A 13682-nucleotide genomic window follows, 5' to 3' on the forward strand; every position below is an offset into this window, starting at 1 on the left:
AGGTGGAGGGGGAGAGCACGTTTACCAAGCTCCGGGTGGTTCTCTTGTGAAATTTGCAGCTGGCCCTCTGGACTTTGGCCTGAGCCCTCACCTGTCTCGCTAAGCCTGCGTGGCACTCGAGCAACCTCCTTTATTTGTTTTTAAATAAAACGACAGGAGAGATTGTTCAGCGTTATTTTTGTTTTAACGGTGGCAGCGATGCTCTTTCCAGCTTTCTGCATCCTAAGCTGAAACCGAAGTCCTTGCTTCTCGTCTTCATTGAGAAAACAGGTACAGTGCTGTACACCCGTGCCATTATTTCCGTTGGGTAAATTTAAGGAAATTTTGGGGTCAAAATGTATATACATTTTAAAAGTTGATAAGTATTGCCGAATAGCTTTGAAAAGAGGTTTATACACTTCCACCCACGATTGTGTGAGAGTGCTTGTCTACCCTTGCCAACCATACACACCGTAATAAGGTTCTAGTAAGGATGGGGATGGTACTGGGAACCTAAGCAGAAAATGCCAGATACCAATAAACCAAGATTTTTGTTCCCCTTGAATTCAGTCATTCATTCATTCAACAAATTATATTGGACAACTGCTAAGAACCAGACATTGTTCAAGGCACTGTCAATATAGTAGTGATGAAAACACAGAGGACCTACTTTTATGGAGTTATCTTCTAGTTGGGATATAAAAATAATAAAGAACAAGTGAAACATTATATAGCAGTTGTGCTATGGAGAAAAAGCATAGAGAGGTTTGAAGTGCAGGGTTTTTTTTGATAATATAAATCTGTTGGTAATAGCTGAATAACTAGTTTCACTGAGAAAGTGGCAACTGAGCAAAGATCTGAAGTGGGTGAAGGAGTGAGCACTGTAGATATGGAGCTAGGGAAGAAATTTCCAGGCATGGGAAGCAGTAAGGGCAAACCCTTAGAGGTGGAGCAGACTTGGCATGCATGGATGGTGTGGTTGGAATGGGAAAAGCAGGGAAAAAGTCTTAAGAATTGAGATCTGAGCGGTAATGTGGTGGGCCTAAAGGCTATTGCAATGTTTTTCTGAAGTGGGAAGCCATATTTTAGAAAAGGTACTGAATGGTTGAGTATGGGTAGAAAAATAAACCCAGAATTTCCTCCTTACTAAGGATTTAAAAAATTGGATGGTGCTCCAGTGTTTGAAAAAATTTTCAGTGTGTTGGTTGTGTTTTTTCTTCCTTGTTCTTACTTCTTTCCCTTCCTTTTTCTTAGCCAAGAAATTGTCTTTGCTTATTAAGGTTTAAATAGATAGCAACTAAGCAATCAGAGGCAAACATCAAAGGAAAAAGAAATCCTGGTTATCTGTTTATATTGTTAAGAATTCAAATTCAGAAAACAAAAACCATCTGTAAAAAATTTGAATAATATACATTTTCGGGATTGAGGAAACGAACACCTGGTAAGTGGGGGTTGAACATGTCAAAATTATTAGATGGAATTTGTATATCAGTCTTTCTTTTCACAGAAAGTTGGATTGGCTGCATTCTGGGGAAAATCATTAGTGCATTGTCTTTTGAATTTATTCTTTTTAAAAAATATTTTATTTATTTGACAGAGAGAGGGAGAGAGAGGGAGAGAGTGCACAAGCAGGGAGAGTGGCAGGCAGAGGGAGAGGGATAAGCAGGCTTTCTGCCAAGCGGGAGCCCAATGTGGGGCTCAATCCCAGGACCCTGGGATCATGACCTGAGCCGAAGGCAGACGCATAACGACTGAGCCTCCCAGGCGCCCCTTGAATTTATTCTTATCAAGATGTAAAACACAGCAACGCGAGAAAAAAGATAGAAAGTGAAACATGGCAACTGATCTAAAATCTGCTTGAGAAACCGAAACTTCAGTAGCAGCTCCTCTAAGAAATAGACGTAAGGCAGAGTTTCTCAACCTTGGCAACTATTGACATTTGGGCTGGATAATTCTTTGTCGTGGGACGCTGTCTAGTGATGTTTAAGAAGCATCTTTATTTATAACCGCTAGATGTCAGCAGCACCCTGCAGTTGTGACCAAAAAAAATATAAGTTGGCAAAAGCAACTTTTTTTTTTTTTTTTTGCTCCAAGGCCCCAAATCCTCACCCCTGTTATGCCCCTCCCCCAAGAATCACTGCTATAAATAATACCCTCATGTCTATACCTATTTGAATTAGTCTTCAGAGCACAGCCTGAAAGACATGGGAGGTGGACTTCAGGTGGGAAAGGAATGATTGAATACAGATAAAGGGCAGTTGGGGATGGTACTGGAGTTCGGGAGGAGACCTGCGTGAAAGGGTAGATATTAAGGGGAGGGTTCCAGAAGGTCTACTTCCTTTAGCATGGACCCCAGAGTGGAGGTGGCTGTGTCACATTTGGCCTGGCTGGGGACAAGCTACAGAGCTGTGGAATCAGACTGAGGGTGAGTCATTCAAGCTGGGCAGGCTACAGGTAGGGGCCCTTAGTCCCAATGCAGTTCCAGCTCTCACAGCATCATAGGAATGGAGATATTGGTGGCTAGGGTGATCCCCAAAGAGCTGGGGCCTGCAGTAGTGTGTAGACCGCAATTAGCAAAGACCTGGGCTGGAGTACTTAACAATAGTGAATGGCACAGGCACTGTGGCTTGGCCTGATTTAGGGGTACATGAGAGACACCCCCGGGCACTTGGAGAAATTCTTGAGTGGAGGTGAATAAAGACATCAATGAGGTTCTGTCAGTCTTTGCATGAGAGTAACAAGCTCATGGAGTCCAGCTATCAGTTTAAAGAGACTACTTGTTAATGCCTGGAGATACTCGTGTGTAAGCCTGGCAATAGCATTATCTTTTCTTTTTTTTTTTTTTTAAGATTTTATTTATTTATTTAGTGAGTGGGGGGAGGGGCAGAGGGAGAGAGAATCCCAAGCACACCCCACTCTGAGCATGGAGCCCAACGCGGTGCTGGATCCCATGACCCCAAGACCATGACCCAAGCCAAAATCGAGAGTTGGACATTTAACTGACTAAGCCATCCAGGCACCTCTGGTGGTAGCATTTTCAATACTAAGAAGCATTGTTTTCCTAGATTTTCTGCTTGTTGTTCTCTGCAAACTTCCAGGTTGTCCCATACTTTAGCATTACTGAGCCCTGAGAAGTGCAGACATCTCTCCCAGAGTAGGGAGGGATGAGATAGAGAGATGGTATTGGGTCAAACACACAGACACATCACATAATCCAGGGATTTATTTTGCGTCAATGAACTCTGCTTTCTGGGTGCAAATGATGTATAGCAATACCTGCGAAGAGTTGCCTGATAAAGAATTGACTAATTACCCAACGATTATTTACCTTTAATATTTCTCACTCTGGGAGAATTGTCAGTGGTTAAACTCATTGTAGCACCACACAGCATGCTTCCCCCAAACACACGCACTTTCAAATATCATTCTTGTTAAATCTAATAAATCTCTTATTTTAGTGATAAGGAATTTGGGAAGATGGCTTCTACCTGACTCTGATGCCTGCCCTCAATGATATAAAGTTTGCTTCCCTGCAATTCCTGTAGAATTTCAGTAGAAATCCAAAACCATACCAGATATTTCTGTGAATTCCTTGGGACTTTGTAGTCTTGTAGATTAGGGGTCCCTACCAGGGAATGTAGGGAATTTCTAGAAGCCAGAAAAGGTACAAAAAAGACTGTCCCCTAGAGCCTCTGGAGGCAGTGTGGCTCTGCCAGCATCTTGATTTTAGTCCAGTGAAACCCATTTCAGACTTCTGATCTCCAGAACTGTGAGATGATAAATTTGTATGGTTTTAGACTACCAAGTTTATGGTAGTTACAGCCACAATAGGAAAATAATACATCCTTCCCCAAAACAAATACAAAAATGAAAAAACAGTAACATTATTTCCTTATTTTTTTCCTTTTAAAAATATTAGATGGTGTGCAATGTCTTTTAATAAGATGTCATCATCAAAGGTGATTGCTACAGATGGCCTCTCAGATCATAGAGCAACCTTTTCATGTTTCTTGATCAATACCAGCAAATGACTGAATTCATAGTGCTTCCAACCAAATGGCATAAAACAAGAGAAGGGTTGGAACAGTTCGACAAATTAAATTTCAAACTTCTTTATGGAGAAAGCTGACCTTTAATTGACTATGTTACTGTTTTTTCACTGGGTTATAAGCTGCATGAGGTTTGGGGGAAATGTCTACCTTCTTCACCGAAGTTAATTACCTCAGTTAATTTGAGATAGACCACATCTGCCAATTCCTAGTTCCTAGAAGAATGTGCTGGCCCTCCTGACATCTTGTGACCATAAAATAATTTAGATCCGTGTGTTTATTTCCAAATCCAACAAATGAAGATTACCTGAATAACAAGAATCCCACTCCCTAAGTATACTGTAATTATAGAAGTAGGTAGTAAAACTCTCTAAGCAAAATGGGAGCATAGACATGGAGAGTAGAACTACCTACGGGGACAAAGGAAAGGGGACCATGGCCGGGTTGGCCCACTATGGGAGCCTAAGTCCACTTAAAAGGGAGCGTGGTTATTAGACAAACCTTGTTCTGTCTGGAGGTAAGCAAAGCTAAAGCATTAAAAAGAACCTCTTAGGGCTGTTCCCTTGACAGAACTACCTGATGGTAGGGGATTCCTCAGACATATACCATCTCACTTACTATAGGGCTATGTGCTCTGCGTCGTACAAGAGGGTAAAGCTCCACAGAACAATCCTTATTGCCAGATATGGGGCCAATGAGACCTTTTTTCCTGATATTCCCTTCACTCCTCCCCAGGTTGGGCACAATTAGAAATATTAAGACATTTTACCCTCATTTGCTTTTGTGCACACAAGGCACAGTGGCAAAGACCACCTGGAATCACACTGTCTGGTTTCAATATTGGACTTTGCCACTTACTGGCTGTGTAATCACGGCAAGTTAGTTCATCTTTTTTTTTTTTAATTAATTAATTAATTTATTTTTAGTAATCTCCACACCCAACGTGGGGCTCCAGCTCACAAACCCGAGATCAAGAATTGCATGCTCTTCTGACTGAGCCAGCCAGGTGCCCTGGTTCACCTTTCTAAGCCAAAATTTCTTACCTATGAAATCAGGATACTCCTAGATCTTTCCGCATGGGGTTGTGGTGAAGTGAAATGGAATAACACATGGAAAGCATGTCTCACCAAAGAGCATTCAGTAACTGTGAATGTTACTATCACTCTGTAGGACAAGTTGCTCCATCTGTGCAGTGGGCAGTCTGCACTAACTTCCAGCGAAAGCCCTTCCCTATTATAATTTCAGGAATTATGTCATGTCTCTCTGCAGCTGCTGAGGCAGGTGCTCTGCTGTGATTCTCAGGCGAGGGCAATCTAGATCTTCCCACCTTAGAACCCAAGTCAGGGAGCCCTGGACATGCCCATACATGGAGCCTGGTAAAGCCTCTTGGGCAGCAGGCATCCAGCCCTTCCCTTGGAGAGACTGACCTACGTGGGGAAGAAGAGATTTTGGAAAGGTGATCACTGACCCCTAGTTCTGTATCAGATGGGATATTTCTAGCAGATCAATAGAGCTTTCAGGTGAAAACATTTTCTGCTAGGCAGCAGCTCTAACCTAACTCTGAAATAAAGGGATGGAAATGTAAGCAAATACTGAAATAAAGGTTAGAAGTGTTGTATGCACTAACAGCAGTGTGGCTTTGGAATTTTTGTACATAAAATTATTGCACATAAAATATTTTTTAGTTGAAGTATAGTTGACATATTAGTTTCACGTGTAAACATAGTGATTCAATGTTTATCTACATTATGTAATAATCACCATGGTGAGTCTATACCATCTGTCACCATACAAAGTTATTACAGTATTATTGATTATATTCCCTATGCTGTACTTTATATCTCCATAACTTATTTTCTTTATAACTGAAGGTTTTTACCTCTTAATTCCCTTCCCCTATTGGCACCTAGTAACTATCAGAGAAACAGAGCAAGTGTTCATCTTGCGATCACTATGAATTTGGCAGGAGTCCTGGTTCTGTGGGGCTCTGACTTAGCTGATTAGGTATGCAGAATCTTGACCACTGTGTCTTTGGCATAAACAGACCCATGAACTCACAGGACAGCAGCATTAAGGAGAGAGGAAACAGCAAATATAGTGTGTGAATGTGGCTATGTTTATGTGTGTGTCTGTATTTACAAATAGGAAAGAACAATGAAAAGTAAAGAGGGAAACTCATTTTGAATGGACAGGATTTTGACTTGAAGAAATGAAACCTGAGCAGAGAACTGTGAGCCCAATATCAGAAGTCTAGGACCAGTTCTGTGTTTGACTGACAAGCTAGATGAGTCAAACTTTATGAGTTGCCTTATCAGTTAAATAAAAGGGTTAGCCTTGGACAGTGGTTTGCAGCCAGGGCTGCAAATTCCTTGGGAATTTTTAAAAACAAGCAAAAAACCAAACCAAACCAAACCAAACAGAGAAACTAACACCTGAGCTAATCTCTAGTCCAGTGAATCTCTGGTAGTGAGGCCCAGGCATCAGAATTATCACTACTTAAGGAAAGAAACCCCAAAGTAATTTTATTGTGTAATCATGATTTTAAACCACTGCACTAGGGGTGCCTGGGTAACACGGTCAGTTAGGTATCTGACTCTTGGTTTTGGCTCAGGTCGTGGTCTCAGGGTGGCGAGATCGAGCCCTGCATCAGGGAGGTGTCTGTTTGAGATTCTCTCTCTCCCCCCCCCACCCCCCACCTCCGGCTCTCACTCTCTTTGTAGAATAGATAAATAAATCTTTAAAAAAACAAACAAACAAACAAACAAAAAAACCCCAAACATACACCACTGTGCTTGGTTTTGCTTCTCAGTATGGTCTGTGGACCAGCAGCATCAGCATCAACTAAAGCTTATTAGAAATGCAGAATCTTAGGCCCCTGACACAGACCAACTGAATTCGAGTTTTTCTTTTAACAAGATGTCCAGGTGATTTGTTCATACCTTAAAGTTTGAGGGGTCCCTGGGCGGCTCAGTTGGTTAAACATCTGACTCTCAATCTCAGCTCAGGTCTTGATCTCAGGGTCATGAGTTCAAGCCCCATATTGTGAGTTCATGCCCAGCATGGAGCCTACTTAAAAAAAAAAAAAGTTTGAGAGGTGCTTTTTAAAATAATTCCTGGCTCCCTGTCAGTTCTAAATGCTGTAGAAGTGTGAATAGGGACTCATTCCTGGTACATGCCCATCTTTCTTTGAGTCTCTGAGTCAACAGCTTCATTTCTCTGTGCGTTGATGTCCCCATGTTCATCTTAATAATAATAATAATATGATAAAGGAATGTGGGTCAAAGTGCTTTGACCTCTATACGCAGTGTCTGATGTTTGACTTAGAGATTACTCATGTTTGCAAATTCATGCCAATCACATCCATAGAGAAAATACTCAGCTATCATGAACTACTCTGCTCTGAAAGGTATAGTACTTTTCATACCATCTTGGGTGTCTTAATGGCTGTCTTTGGCCTACCATGATTTATATCTCTGGATGACGCCCATGGAATTTAATGAATATATGGAATTTTTGTGTTTTATTTTTACATGTCAAGCATTCATTCACTTGGAATTGTCAATGTAAATGTTAAGGGACATTTATACATTGAACTAGGCTCAAGACATTGCATAGCCTACTCCTATAATGTCTATGGGAAAAATTCTCAGGATCCTAGGAGGCAAACAGTTTTAGATTTGTCTGAAATATCTTGGACTTGGGGAGTCCAGTCTACTAAGAAAAATGAGAAGAGGTGAAGATATTTTCTAATTGCATTGACGTTTAGAATTCTAAGTTGGGCTGAAAAGCACAAGTTTCACTACTCACATCATTTTCATAGCTCTGCGAAGTCATTTGATGTTTAGGAAGACTGTGGTTCAAACATGTTGTTGGTATTTCCAAGGCAGTCTTTATTGCTACTAGCTCCTTTTTTTCCCCCAAAAGTCAGCAAGCTGGGACACCTGGGTGGCTCAGTCAGTTAAGCATCTGCCTTCGGCTCAGGTCATGATCCCTGGGTCCTTCAGGTTCCTTGCTCAGTGGGGAGCTTGCTTCTCCCTCTGCCTGCTGCTCCCCCTGCTTGTGCTCTCTTTCTGTCTCTCTGACAAATAAATTGAAAAAAAAAAAAAAAAGTCAGCAAGCCATGAATGATCATTGGTTACACGCAGGCTCTCTTTTGGTACCTGGATATGACAAATTTCCTCTTCTCAAGTGACTTACCATCTAAGTGGAGAGACAGATTCATAAGCATTTATTCAAATGCAGTAGACATTGGTTGCCTTGTAAGCACAGAAGAAGGGATGTTTATCTCTTCGACAGGTATAGAAAAAAAACCTTCGGTTAACTCTTGAGCTTTTAGCTGAAACATTTGGCAGAATCATAGTCATGCTGGCTCTCCACCCAGAGAATACTCCCAAGAATGTATGCTGTGACCCAGGCCTGGCTCTGCTAAGGGAGGTGTTTGAAGCTACTCATACAATGTGCAGTGATGCTGGCTGCACATGCTAAGACTTCCAGAAGGCTTTGACCTGGGACTACCAAACCAGCTCTGTATGTCAAGTCACAGTAATCCTGCAAAAGCAGATGAGAAGGAATATATGTCTGTGAAAGTGCCGGCTGACCACCAACTTGATATTCTAGAAATAGGAAGTTTTATAATAGGGACCCAATATTTGGTATATGTCCTTAGTGTCCACTCAAATATGAGTTTGTTTCAGGTGGTTTGGTAGTTGTACCTCCTGAAGGTCATCAGTTGTTCAATGGCCTGTAGGTGAGATCTAGTCCCTTACTTTTCCAAAGCCAGGCAAATACCATCTGGAGACAGACTAGACTCAGAGAACCAGCGGTGCAGAGCTAGATGATACCCATTTCCTCACAGGGGCTTGGCTATCTGGTGCCAACATTGGAAGCAAAACTGGATGTTCTTTAGCAGGTGAAGGGATAAATAAATTGTGGTACATCCATACAATGGAGTATTATCCAGCAGTTAAAACAAATGGGCTATTAAGCCATAAAGACATGAAGGAACATTAAATGTATATTGCTACATGAAAGACACATCTAAAAAAGACTATGTATTATATAATTCCAAGTATATGACATTCTGGAGAAGGCCAAATTATAGAAATAATAAACAGATCAGTCCTTGCCAAAGGTTTAGGGGGAATGGTGTAGGTGGAGCATAGGATACTTTTAGAACAGTGAAACTCTTCTTATGATACTGTAATGGTAGATACCTAATATGTACAATACAAAGAATGAACTATACTATAAACTCTGGACTTTAATTAGGAATAATGTATCAATACTGGTTCATCAATTGGAACTACTATACTAGGGGCGCCTGGGTGGCTCAGTCGTTAAGCACCTGCCTTTGGCTCAGGTCATGATCCCAGGGTCCTGAGATCCCTGCTTGGTGGGAAGCCTGCTTCTCCCCCTCCCACTCCCCCTGCTTGTGTTCCCTCTCTCATGTCTCTCTCTCTGTCAAATAAATAAATAAAATCTTAAAAAAAAAAAAAGGAACTAACATACCATACAAATGCAAGATGTTGGTATAACAGCGTGGCAGCTGGTCTTAAGGGTTGACTCTCTTCAAGTTAACGCACTCCTTACTTGGTGACCTAAGTCCCGTGATCTGCCACAGACTAATTTACTTTCTTTGAGATTTGCAGGCCATTGGCCTTGAGGAGTGAAGGACCAGAACTTTCCCAGGCCACAGAAGCCAGCAAGTCTGTTTGAAGCCGTCTCGGCTTTCTGATTAGCCCAGCAATTTTTTAAGCAAAATGTTTTTCCTTTTTTGATCATACAAGTGATTTTACTGACCTCCCTTTGTATATCTGTGGATGTTGCCTTCCTTTGCAGAAAGAACAGAGTACTCCTGCACATCACAGAACAAGAACCAGACCCCCCCACACACACACACAATTCCCTCGCTCTAAGATAACTTATGTAGCTGGTATCGTGGAGTCTGCACATAATCAAGAATTGTTGCAGGCCACTGCACTCCCTTTGCTGATTGACTACCCTACAACCCTTAAGTAGAACCCTTGGAGTTGGCTTTTGAACAAGAGTCCACCTCCTTCTTCTCAGGTTGCCCGCCTCCTGAGTAAAGCTCAAATTCCTTTCCAAAAACTTGTCTCTTGAGTAATGGCCTTTTGAGGAACTGGCAGCTGAACTTGGGTTCAGTAACATTAATAATAGGGAAACTATAGGAGGGGTGAGGGTGTAGAAGAGGCAGATATTTTTGAACTTTGTACTTTCTGTGCATTTTTCCTATAAGCCTACAAGTGCTATGAAAATAAAGTTTATTGAGTGAAAAAGGAAAAAAAACCAACTCTTGCAGTAAGGGAGGGTGACTACTGCAATGGGGGAGGGTGCTATGGCCATAGGGAAACAGCTCTGATCTTAAGATCTGCAAATGTTTGAAAGATTAGTCAGTGTGTGTGTGTGTGTGTGTGTGTGTGTGTGTGTGTGTGTATTTACAAATAAGAAAGAGCTCACAGAGTAGGCAGTTAGGCAGGAGTTGGTGATAAATAGGTGACACATTAGAAGCCTGAGGGTACAACATCCTGACTTTGTGCCTTTTAACAACCTGGCCTTAGGGCTTCCAACACTCCAGGGCTGGCAGACCCAGAGCCACAGGTGCAGAACATGCCTCTCCTCTTCCATCTCTGCCCCAGGGTAACCTATTGCTTCATTATAATATATTTATACTGTGGCTTCGACACACACCCCCCTCCCCATGGGGGAAGGTGGCCAGGATAGTTGCGACAGGAACCTTGTAGGGCCAGAACTCCCCCTCCCAAGTGGTAGGAGGAGTCCCTTAGATGATGAGAAATAACCCCTGTTGGAGAGTGCTCTAACTGGTGTGGTTTTGGAATATAGTCAGGTTCGGTGGGGTGAGGTCCGGAGTTGACGACCAAGAAAGAATTCTTGAGACGCCTTTGGTGCAAAATAGTGGTTTATTAAAGCCCGGGGACAGGACCCATGGGCAGGAAGAACTGCTGCACCGAGGTTGTGAGGGGTGGCTGATTATATATGTGGGCGTTGTGCAGGTAAGGAAAAGGGAGGTTTTCAAAAGAACTTTCATATGCTAAAGCGGATCTACAGGGTACTGGAGACCCTGCCACTGTCAAGCTAAGGTTGTTTTTCCCTCTAGCAAGGCATTAACATTTCAGATAGTTGGGAGCTTCCTGGAAGAACGTCATACATATCCCATGGCGGGTGGGGGTGGTTGCAGGGTGTCAGTTTGTGTTTTGTCCTCAACTAGCCTTCTGTTTCCTCGTCACTATGACCCATAACCTCTGCAAACGTAAAAAGAAAAGATACCCCTAACGCCAGTGCAGTCGCCACTTCTGGGCCTGCCCGCTCTCCATTCTCCAGAAAGTACTGTCCTTGATAAACTGCTTTGGGCTTGGTACTTTCCTTCTGGCTGTCTTTACTGGAGCGTGGATCCTCCGGTAAATCTTTTGTGGGCAATCCAAGAATCAATACTTCCATTCACACAATGTAGACTCTCCCACTGGTAGCAGAGCAATGAAAACTAAAGAGAGAACCTCATTTTTTTAATGGAGGTGTAACAAGGCAAGAAGGAACTGGGTGTCGAGCAGGGGATGGGTGGCAAGATCAGGAAATATCTTTCCTTACTGTCAGCCAGGTTTTGAGAGGGATTGTTTAGCATTCCTATACTGGTTTAACCTTAGGAGTAAGTCAAATTTCGGGGTCGTGTGGGGGAGAAAAAAAAATTTGGTCAAGTAAAATTTAGAGGTATTTTATTCTGATTGGTCATGGGGACAAATGGTTTGGCTGATCGTTTATGGACATAGAATGGGAATTTGATGGTTTGTGTCTGGTTTTGTCATAGGTAAACAAGGGGCCTGTGGCGAGTTTTATCTAAGTAATACGGAAAAAGGTGGTTCTTTGTAGTTTAACAAAAGACCACAAAAGAAATTGAAATAGACAAGTTTATTACTCGAGGCTTTGGAGCCACGTGGGAAGGTCAAGGCAGGCTGCCAGCAGAGAGGAAGGCATCACCTGGGGCTTTCAAGCCTTTATTGTGTTCTTTGAATAAAATGCTTTGGGGCTCCCGGTAAGACTGGATTGCTCAATTCAAACCAAAAAGACCTGGGGGGAGGTCGGCTGGCGTTGGTTTGGTAAACACCCCAAAGATACGGGAGCAAAGACTTATGGGAAGTGTAGTTTTCACTCTGGTGTTGGACTTCCGGGCTGCTTTTGCTTGTGCTCACTTTCACTCTGCGTGTGTAAATCGTTTCCCCAGGGTACACCTCTGCGTGGGTGGCGCTTCCAGGGTCGCGGAGTCTGTGCACTCTCTAGGGGCCAGTGCAACCGGACTGGGGAGTGGCGGGTGAGTCCTGAGGGTTGGCGGAAGGCCGACAACTGTCCCTCCGGCTCAGGGGCGGAGGGGAACGTGGAGGGAACCCCGGAGCTGGACCTCTGGTACTTGAGCCAGCCCAGGGCGGGTGGGGGCGGCTTCGGCCTGGAGAAGGAAGGGGCCGGCATCCAGCGTGAGGACGCGAGGAGGGGGGCGCAGGTCCCGGGAGGTTGCGGAGTTCGTGCACAGTCTCGCGGCTCCTGCCGGGACGGGAGCAAGAGCGGCAGAGCTCTGTTCAAGTTGCTGAGCAACTCTGGGAATGACATTCAGTTTTGGTTTGTGCAGAATGAGAATATTTTAATACCAATCTGCGGTGGTTCTGCGCTGTTCACGTATATGCTATATATATTTGGATTTTTGTCGTCAAGAGATCTCACTTCCATATTTGAGGTAAGTCAGCTGTTTCCATGTTGAGAGAATAGGAAAACTGTGGCTCAAAGTTGAAGTGATTTACCCAAGATCACTCTACAACCTAGAGCAGTGCTTCGCTGCTCCCTCTATTCTGACAGTAAAAAAATCAAATAGCTAATGTATAAAGACTTCGAAGTTTTTAAAATTTTGCCTTTATTTAAGAGGTAAAAAAGAAAGTGGACCAAAAGGTAAGTGACTTGTTTAGAGTCACATACTTTATTAGTGGCATGCCCAGAGAACTCCTTGCTGTCCCCCCTTAACAATGACGTCACCGCAAATTTTTTATTAAAAGATCTTTTTGAGAAACCGTAACCAAGTTAGAATAAACAAAGTATCCCATCCCTTCTCAGGGGTTGCTGATGAGGATTTTTTAACTCAAGGGCCAAACATTGTTACTAGTCATGCAGAGAAATAAATGCAATGTCTTCCCTGTATTGTTCTTTGTTTAATAGTTCTCAGTGATTTTTACTTTTTTTTTTTTTTTTTAGTCACTTGAGGGGAAGATAAATTCTTCTTAGTAGGAAATTAGTTGGAAATATTTACATTCATTCAATGAAAAATCGCGTTCTTACCGCTCTGTGACCAGCATCAGCATAGACACTGGGTGCCTGCCCTTAGGGCTGAAGGGCCTGGCCCACAGGGGCTTTGTATGTAGCTGCTGTGGGAAGCTTATTAGGCAGATAACTCTGAGAGCTGCACAGTTCACCTGGTTGCATAGGACCTCGTTTTCTTTCCTTCTTTCCCACCTGTACCTTTACAGTTGTCTTCAGTTTTCCAAGAGCAACAGGAAATGAACACATCACAGGTGAGTTTATTCCTGCCTTGTTTTACAGTGGATTTTGTGAAGTTTGTAAGGGAACAGAAATTAAAATAGA

At 42.8% G+C, this 13682-nt stretch overlaps 1 protein-coding gene across 1 annotated transcript in view; it reads left to right on the forward strand.

The window, feature by feature from the left end:
• Positions 1–276: 276 nt before the first annotated feature.
• LOC123800378 (uncharacterized) overlaps positions 277–13682 on the forward strand; it is a 37596-nt gene continuing 24190 nt past the window's right edge. Inside the window, exons 1-2 of the mRNA XM_087862926.1 lie at positions 277–12369; positions 12682–12786. The gene's annotated coding sequence lies outside the window, so the exon portion shown is untranslated. The remainder of the gene's footprint in view (positions 12370–12681; positions 12787–13682) is intronic.

Source organism: Ursus americanus, chromosome 6 (genome assembly GCF_024610735.1).
Source record: "Ursus americanus isolate L20-20 chromosome 6, mUrsAme1.1.p, whole genome shotgun sequence".
NCBI classification, from domain to species: Eukaryota; Metazoa; Chordata; class Mammalia; order Carnivora; family Ursidae; genus Ursus; species Ursus americanus.